Source organism: Haemaphysalis longicornis, unplaced genomic scaffold (assembly GCF_048455015.1).
Source record: "Haemaphysalis longicornis isolate Haplotype H1 unplaced genomic scaffold, Haemaphysalis longicornis Haplotype H1 scaffold_10, whole genome shotgun sequence".
Lineage (NCBI taxonomy): Eukaryota > Metazoa > Arthropoda > Arachnida > Ixodida > Ixodidae > Haemaphysalis > Haemaphysalis longicornis.
In genome coordinates this window covers 45,409,598-45,418,795 of record NW_027526204.1, presented here as the reverse complement: position 1 = coordinate 45,418,795, position 9,198 = coordinate 45,409,598, and the positions used below count along the sequence as shown (strand labels likewise).

Genomic DNA, 9,198 nt, shown 5'->3' with positions numbered 1-9,198 from the left:
TAGGAAAGAAGCAGAAGGATCATTCAATTATAGAACCAAACATCATACCAAGCGGGTTTGAAGCAATTCGGCATAGATGAAAACATGGTTGTATTTCTACTCAACAACAGACATCACATGTCGGCGTAAAATGTTCCTGAAATCAATTTTATAAAGTGCTGGCATTTTCAATTAAACTAGTTCGCTTCCAATGTAATTGAAAACAGCCGTGGCATTCCATTTTCTGTAGAATGAAATGGGAAAGTCTAATTGCCTTGTTGCAAGCCTCTCAGTAGATTGGTCTCATTGAAAAAAAAAACAAGAACAAAATACCGACATTTGTTCAAGTCATATAAACGCAGCGCATTGCGCTAGGCTTACTGGCAACCAACGTCTAGATAAACTCCGAGCCCTCTTTTTGAAGTTCTTTGGGTAAGAGATGACTAACTGGCTACCATATTTTCTACAAACATAATTCCTCCTTCCTTCTAATTCACATCTATCAATTGTAGCTTGCGTAATCTAATACCTTTTTATATTGGGATTAGGCAACTTCAATTGTACGCCGTTAGGATAGCCTGTAAAAGTTGCGTTTTATACCGAACCTTTTTTTCTCTCTTGTTTTGAAAATTGATGGTTACTTCGAGGCGTTGTTTGATATAAAGTTGTATGCTTGCTAGTGCACACAAAGAGCCGTGCTATATAATTAAATAGCCCACTTTACTCTGTAAAGTTTGGAAATATAATTAAAAATTGCACTCCTGTCTATGAACGTGGCGGCTGAAACGTTAGCCCGCGGTCAATCCGAATCCGTATCAAAAGAGTGTTTCATTCGTTCATTAATGTTATTCACATAGTTGACAATACAGTAGGAGGCCCGAGACCCAAGTGCTGAAAGGGGGTCTCGTGACAGAAATAGCCTTTCGGGAATCTCAAATGTGTCCGACAGTTACAACAAGTGCCAACTTTTTCTTGCAGGTGCGCTCCATAGATTATTACTTTGTTTATTACTTTGTTTAAGGCTTCATGATTTCTTCAGACTCTGAATTTTTACAAGTAGTATTGGCGCATGCAAATTATTTAAATCACGAAGATTTCGTCATATACAATTAATGAAAACCATGTTTTTATTTCAGCCAAAAATTTTGCAATGTTCCCAATTTCTGGGCTCCAGCTTCTTATTGTGGCTGCGGTCATCCTAGGTAATTATCCAGTTTTTTTACTTAGTCTTGTATCGCTGTTCATCACAGAGCCTTTTCGGGTTTGGCAGCATTCGTCTGGTTTTTGTTGATAAAATATATCAGAGAGCAAAGGAGGATTTAATTTTGTGATTTGTGAAATTATTATTAGACGCAGAAACATTAGCTATGCATGAGGAGGGAGAGAAATGTCCATTGTTTTTAGGTCAACACTCGGCTCAAAAAAAAAAAAAATACAGGCCAAAGTGCGTCGCTGGGTACTGTAGGTCGATGCATTTTTACCAGTTTATGGAGGTGTAGCCAGTAATCTCAGCGATACATGATCAGTATCACTATAGACAAGTAGAGCCTCCCTTTCTTGAGCTACCCACTATTCGGGGTAGTTCTTAATGAAACAACTACCAGAAGAACTAGGATTATCTACCACCAAAAACAGAGACATGGCTCAATGAACATTCGCTTAAAAATCGAAGCATTAGGCATTGGGTACTTGCAAAAGGGAAATTGGGGTAGGATTATTTTAACACGTCCTTTTAAAGTCACTCAGGGGTCAGCAAAGGTTTTTATTCGTTGCAAGGCAGGACTAAGCAAGTTAAACAGCCACTGCGCTTCGCACCTACTGGCCTGGTCAATGAAGCAATCACTTCGCGCTACACTAAGGAACTCGTCGTCTTTCTGAGACATACGAATACACTAAGGTATCTCAGAGGACGATCTTAAGCTGTCCAAACCCGTGCTCAAATTCTGACATGAAGTTTTTTAAGTAAAGGAATATCAGTAGGCCAAAGTCGGCTGCAGTGTAAGGCGTCCTGCATTTAAGAAATGTCGCGTGGATCTCGACACCAATTTGGGGAGGAGGAAACTGGAGTGGAGCAAATGGGGTGTGTTCTCAACCTTAGAAACTGACTAGTAGTTACACAGGAATTCATTGGATATACACCCCACTGCATCTCCACTGTTACTTGTAGCGTGCCAGTGTGTTCAATTTGAAATGACAGTGCGAACTAGCTGATATTTTAAACCAGAGAAGGCGCTGGTGCTTGTGCGATGGACTACAAGGCGGCTACCTCAATACCGGCAGTGAAACAACTGGGATCGTACAGGGAAGCCCAAACAGATGGGGCGCAAGCAGACGCACATACATGGCTAATAAAGCAGCGTGCCACGACGTCAAACACTATACAGCTAGGCGGGGCACGCAAAACCCACGTATCCGGTTGACAATGAACGCTAAATGCTTTCGCAGTCACCAAATCGTGAGGAATACTTTGGTGCCATAGAATATTTGATATTATTCAAGGGAAGACCTTTATGCCTGAATGATGACGTTCGATGTTGCCACAAAATGTACGGGGGAAAGCCAACTTTACACAATAAGTTTCACGCTATGTTGATGGTGACAAGCGACGGCACATCAAGCGCCTCCAGAAAAAAAGGGCGCCATTCCGCCCTGTGAAAGTGGACGTCCAGCGCAGCTACTGTAAACCGCTACACATGCTGACGGGGAGGGTATTAAATGTTTCTCGTTGTCTTGGCGGGCTTGGCGCTTGCACTCGGAGAACTGCTGGGTCTTGCCTGACGCATGCGCTAGCCCTCGAATAACGTACGTCAACCCCCCTCCGCTTTCGAGAGCAGCTGCAAACCTTATTTTTACAAGAAAAGATAATAATAATAATAATATAATAATAATAATTATATTCAATCAATTCATCAATCAATAAATAAATAAATAAATAAATAAATAAATAAATAAATAAATAAATAAATAAATAAATAAATCAACCTTTACTTTCGGTGCCCAGGACCTAAGGTCTTGGTGCTGCCACACCATATACAACACATTATTAAAAGAAACGTAAGACAGCACGGCACAACACTCAAAATCACCGATATGACAGAAAAGCAAAAAGAAAAAAAAAACAGCGTTGCAAGCTATGGCACTCGGCCAGCGAAACTTTCAAGGCACTTGAGAAAAGGAAATATACAACAAAATACACAGTGCACATGATAGAGACCGAGTGTACATATAAAACGAGAGTTTTGATTTTTGAAAAGTTACACTGCAACAAAGTATTACCGTAAAACGAGCGATGCCTTTGCGATGTCCCATCTTGTCGGGACACACAACGAACATAGCAACAAGTTTGACAGAACAATAGCGAAAAAACAATGGCAGGAGTATAGGCATAAATGATCACACCAACAAATCGCAGAAATAATAATGATGAATGAAACACCCAATTAATTGTTTATTAGTGTGTCCAGGAACGATGTGCTGGTGCGGAAAGAACAGTGCATATCTCAGAAAAATATAGAATAAGCGTTGTATAGTCTGAACGCGAATGAGACACTTTGAGATGCACACACGTCGACACACGCACATGACCCGAGCACATATGCCAAAAAGGCATTGCAATCACTGCATAGTAATAAGACACTGCTGACTGCTATGGAGACTACAAGTGGAATACAACAAGGCATGATTAAAACTCTGTACACTGAAACATGTAAACCGGAAAAAGATATTAGCTTAAGATCACGCCACAATCACGGCATAAAACGTAGATAAACAAGGGAATATCGAAACAATTAGCATACATACATAGTTAACCAAACCCGGCAGCATACGTGTGTGAGTTGAAGTTACATACTAGGGCAAGCAAACTACTCCTGGTTTGTCAAGCCACGCAGTTTCTTACAAAAAGCTGGAAAGGGACGATGGAATACGTCCAAACTTTCTGCGTGCATATTGTATAGGTGCCGAATGCGTCCCACGGGACTCTTGACACGGGCGGAGACATGAAACGGTCTAGGTGCCCTGTAGTTGCCTGTCGGGGTTGGTCAGCGTGCAGTACTTGTGGGGAGCTTGTATTTTACCTAATACGACATACTGTCGGCGGTTACAAATGTAATTTTCTAATAGCAACAGGAAAGGCACATGGAAACCATATTGGTGCAGTTTGTCAAGCATTACATCGTGGTTTACAGAATAAAATGCTTTTGATACATCAAAAAACACTGAACACGCAAATTCATTGTGATCAATGGCATTGTTGAGTCATCCAATGCTTTTGTGTACCCCAGCAGCGGTGAAATCAATTGGTTGGACGAAAGTATGTCGTGTTTTTCGATAAAGGAAGTCATTGTACAAACCAAAGTTTTTCTAGTACGAGGTCAGTTGTTGGTAAAATTGATATACCTCGGTAGCTATTGACACAATCTTTTACGCCTTTCTTGTAAAGACGTCTAACGAGAGGTCTTTTTAAACCTTGTGGCACGATTTGCGTTGCAATAATTTTGTCGATGATGGCAAGAATTACACATTTAAATTCATCAAAGTCTTACAAAGTAATTCAACGGATACACGATCCAAACCTTACGTTTTCCGCTCGTGAAATCCAGATAAAATACACCTTAAACCTTCCTCGGTACATAGGGAAAGAAACGCAGGATCTTTGACGGAACTAATAGTTCGAATCTTCGGATTACTACTAATGGCTTGACCAGCAGAGGAAAAGAAACAGTTGAACTCATTAGCGAGGGTAAGTGATACCGCGCCAAAGTTTTGGGCAATTATATCAGAGGCATCTTTAGCTGTTTTGCTCCGTAACCGATTAGTGGTAGACCATGTTTGGCCGGTCTATTTCGGGAATCGCTGAATACGCTGTGAAAATATTTTCTTTTTTCAGAGCGAAGCACAGCATTTGCTTTGTTACAGGCTGATTTAAATTGGGCTACAACGGGCCCAGGCCCATTCTCTTTCTGCTATTGCTGCAAGCACCGAAGAATTGATCCAAGGACAATCAATTATCTTCTGCTTTAATTAAAATCGCTGTTCTTTTTGTAGCCTCCAAGATAGTAGTTAACTGGGATACAAAGCAGTCATAAAGGTAGCTCGGAGGAGTAGAAGCAAGCAAAAGGTTCCAGTCAAAATTTGCTACTGTCAAGTCTACTTGCCGTTTATCGGTAATTACTACGGAGTGGGATTTCTGCGCATTCGATACGGCATTGTTAGAATCCCTGAATACCCAACACCCGACGAAAAAGTGATCGGACGTTTTCTGTTCAATAATGAAAGAAACCAATTTCTTATGTTCGAAGCGGACATTCACATCATCAATGCATGATGACATTATCTTGTCACCTCGAAGCTCGACGCCGGTTGGACTATTTATCGCGGCTTCAATTCCTTTATCTGCAAGAGTGTTTAAATAATCAACAACCAATGATTGCTTCTTTTTTATTGTGTTGATGTTTACGTCCCACCATGCTAAAGTAACCGGAGGGAATGCGTATGTCATTTATTTCTTCGATAAAGCCTCGAGGGTTTACGTTAGGGGGCCGATAGATTGTAAGCAACCTGATATCTGATGGGGAGGAGTTTCCATTGTTCACTGACGCCTTATCATTCATCATGTGGTTTCTATGCTTGTTTTGTGTTTTCTTTATTTTAGACGAGCTTTAAGCCTTATCAGCCTGACGCATGCGCTTGGCGTCTTGGGCGAGAACTGCTGAGTCCTGCCTGGGTTTTTGTTTACAATCCGATCTACGAGAGGCTAAAAGCTTCGCTGTAATATGCTTCACGCTGTCGGAGTTGAACCTAAGTACCTCGCGTAATGCCTGTGCTACACGGCGACTATCAATTGAGAATTGAACGCTCGCCTACAGGTGCACCCTATGCATTTACAATGAAACATTCCATAGACAATTGGTTCAACGGCCTTCGGAAGGCCTTTGAAACAGCCGTGTAGCACAGGTATAAGAAACCGACGTCTGTCCGATTGCATCATTCTTACACGGTCGGCGCAGCTCCACGTTTTAACCATTTTTCACTTATTAATGGGGCTTTGATTTTGTTTTCAACGAAGCGGAGCTAGTAAAATATAGGCATCTAAATAACACACCAAAAAATATATTTACATACAGACACGTTATTTTTACAGTGGTAACACAACATATATGTGATATCCCTTATCTAAACTGGAAACAGCAAATGTGTTTCTCACAATTCATATAACAATGCACCTCATTCCTAAAAAACATGTTTCAATTCCACCGGAAATTTGCCACTCGAATTCCTACATTTGAGGATGGTGTGCAGACACAGCTACCCGACAACATATTGTAACAATCGTGAAGACTGCGGACTGATTAGGGATTAGCTACAAGGTGTCGCGACGTCGTCATCCCACCGCTGAAAACCCGTTGCTACATACGGGAAGGCATACCCGAGTCGAGCTCCGTCGCCTCCGACATGCGTGTGGGAGCATGGGTGAAGCGGGCGGCAAGCCAATGTTGCTGCCTCGAAAAAGACCAGAAGCCGAAGGCAAACGTTATTTGTTTACTGCATGGCGAGAGATGAGCCGAAGCCAAAGAACAATGCCCCGACGGGCGAGCTTACAGTACAGGACTCGAGCAGAGTGACAGCATTGATTCACTGCTCAAACAGGAATGAGCAATCTTCTCCCTCGTCACCTTGGTTGGTTGGTTGGAGCCATAACAAGAATGGCACGTACCCACTCTGGGGGATTGGCCATGTCTGATTGTGGTTTCACTGTTGAAGAAGTGGGGGGTCTTATTTATATTCAAAGCGCTAATAGTCAAACAAACGTTCCCTCTAGATTTTGCACACGACACGGACGGCACAGACACACACAACACTCTTTCCAGAGTTCGCGAGCGGTCGGTAGTAGCGGCGCACGCTGAGTCCGAAAGAGGGGAGAGAGGAGGTCTCCGCACCGGCTTCAATGCCCTTCGGACAAGTTGAAGCACGCCTCGTCTGCCGCCACCGAAGTTTGAATCACGCTGATAGTGAGGCGCCAGCAATCCAGACATGTAGCGACGTGTTTAGCCCTGTCGGCTGACGTGTTTAGCCCCGTCACCGACAGGGAGGCCTGCTTGAAAGGCGCACTTGAGGAGGCTTCGCCACAGAGCCGAGGAGTGTTGCACAAAGCACAAGGGCGGGCTGATTCCTATCAAAGGCAAACGTGTGCCACAGAGAGGATGTGCTACTTGCGGATAATCTGCAATCTCTGCGCCGGACCCAAGTCTTCTCCCTCGTCACCTTGGTTGGTTGGTTGGAGCCATAACAAGAATGGCACGTACCCATTCTGGGGGATTGCCCATGTCTGATTGTGGTTTCACTGTTGAAGAAGCTTATGAATCAGTTTCAAATAAGCGAAAATCGATTACAGTGACGCTAACTATTTTGGAACCGCACAAAAAATTTAATGCTGCTGTAACAACAGGTATTTCAATACATGATTAAAAATAGCTGGATGTGATTGATTAACAAGGCAAGCTACCGGATTCGGCCATAAAAAAGTGAAGAGCGCGACAAACATCCCTGTTGCACCAATCAAGCCCGACTGCCCCAAATGACAATAAATTAGGCACCGAAAACGCGAGAACCAGGCGCCAGAGGGGAACCATCGAGGTAACGATTTCGGAGAAAGGAGAACCGCCGGCAAGACAACACGAAGTGGTCAATTGTTTCCTCCTCTTGACAGAAGACGCACATGCCCGATGGCGCTATGCATGTGTGGTGTAGATAAAAAATCAAATTAGGTGTTCGGCAGCGAAAGCAAGTCAGTGTGACCTAGACAGTCGAGACTTCGCAAAGTTACACTTCCAAGAGTACCGGAGATGCTCAATGTCAGCGCAGCCAGTGATACTGTCTGGTGGGAAGCTGTCCAGCAAACTGTACCTTCGAAACCTAGTTGCAACAACGTAGGCTATCGGGGGCACAGTATCAACCAGGGGACGATTCAGTGCTACTTCGGCTAGACAGTCAGCGGTGTCGTTAAGTTCAACACCTCTGTATTCTGGGACCCAGGCCAGACGGATTTTCTGTACCGCTTCTGCAGCGTCTTCTTCCTTGCCTATCGGCCTTCCTTGCATTTGATGCCTTATCAGCCGTCCTAGGCTTAATTACATTCCCGCAATCCGTTGTTGTGTTATGAGCTTTGGGAGGGAGCTCTGGCCAGCAGCGACTTCCATGATCAGCGCCTGCTGGTGCTGAGTGCTGTTGAGGCTGGTAAAAAGGTTAAGGGGTCTTAGACTGAGGAGTCCTGCCAGTTGAGTTTCGGAATAAAGAATGTTTACAATCTCCCTCTCTCCATCTCGGTCTGTCTCTCTCTCTCTCTCTCTCTCTCTCTGTCTATCTCTCTGCTTTGATTGTTTTTGGTTCAACGCAACAGTATGATATGGGCATATCCACAGGAACCTCACCCACCTAATGGATCATTAGGCATCAGCAGTCAAGAGCAATGAGAGGCCGCCTCGCTCAGCTCTCGCCCCTACTCACAGCAACGACTGGTACAAGTGGCGGAAGACGCCGCTAGGGCCCAAGGGTTATTTGGCCGCCATCTAACGGAAATGTCAGCTGACTTCCTCACCCCGCCCCCTTCAGTCTACAATATGGGCTTCAATAAAGTTTCTTCTCTCTTTGTCTTTCTTTCACAAAAAAAAACATATTTAATAAGTGTAGTTTGAGTAAGACTTTCCGTGACACTTGTTTTCGCAAACTGTGCGTTATTAACACATATTTACTCGTCCTTTCACCGTTTTTCTTCGAAGGCTTGCTTGCGACGCCTGGAGCAGCCATTGGACGTGGGATTGGAGGCAGCGCAATAATTCGCTTCAACAACGATAACGGCACGACAACCACCGTAATCTCGTCAGGCCGTATCTAGAAGACGATTTGTATCAGTAGCATGTCACCAACACCGGTGAATTAAGGAAACAGAAACATGGCAGAGAGAATGTGAACGTCAATAAATTCTGCTCGGGGTTTATAACCAGCCCGTTTTTGTCTATTTATTTCTAGGTTGTTTAGTACACACTGAAGAGCAGTCTTGTGTTCTCGGCGGAACAGTCATTTGATTATTACGCAGCCGATAAAACCAGGAAAGGGGGCAAAACGTGAACACCGGGAAGTGCATTTAAATCAACAATGGCAAGCCACAAATAAGAAAATACACAGGGTTATACAAAATGTAATGTGCATGGCTCAGGAAGG

General features: G+C 43.6%; 1 long non-coding RNA gene across 1 annotated transcript; it reads left to right on the top strand.

The window, feature by feature from the left end:
• The first annotated feature begins 316 nt into the window (after positions 1 to 316).
• LOC144158435 (uncharacterized) lies at positions 317 to 8,977 on the top strand. Its single transcript, XR_013320061.1, has 3 exons — positions 317 to 411; positions 1,116 to 1,181; positions 8,757 to 8,977. It is a non-coding gene; the product is annotated as an uncharacterized LOC144158435 (long non-coding RNA).
• Positions 8,978 to 9,198: the final 221 nt, after the last annotated feature.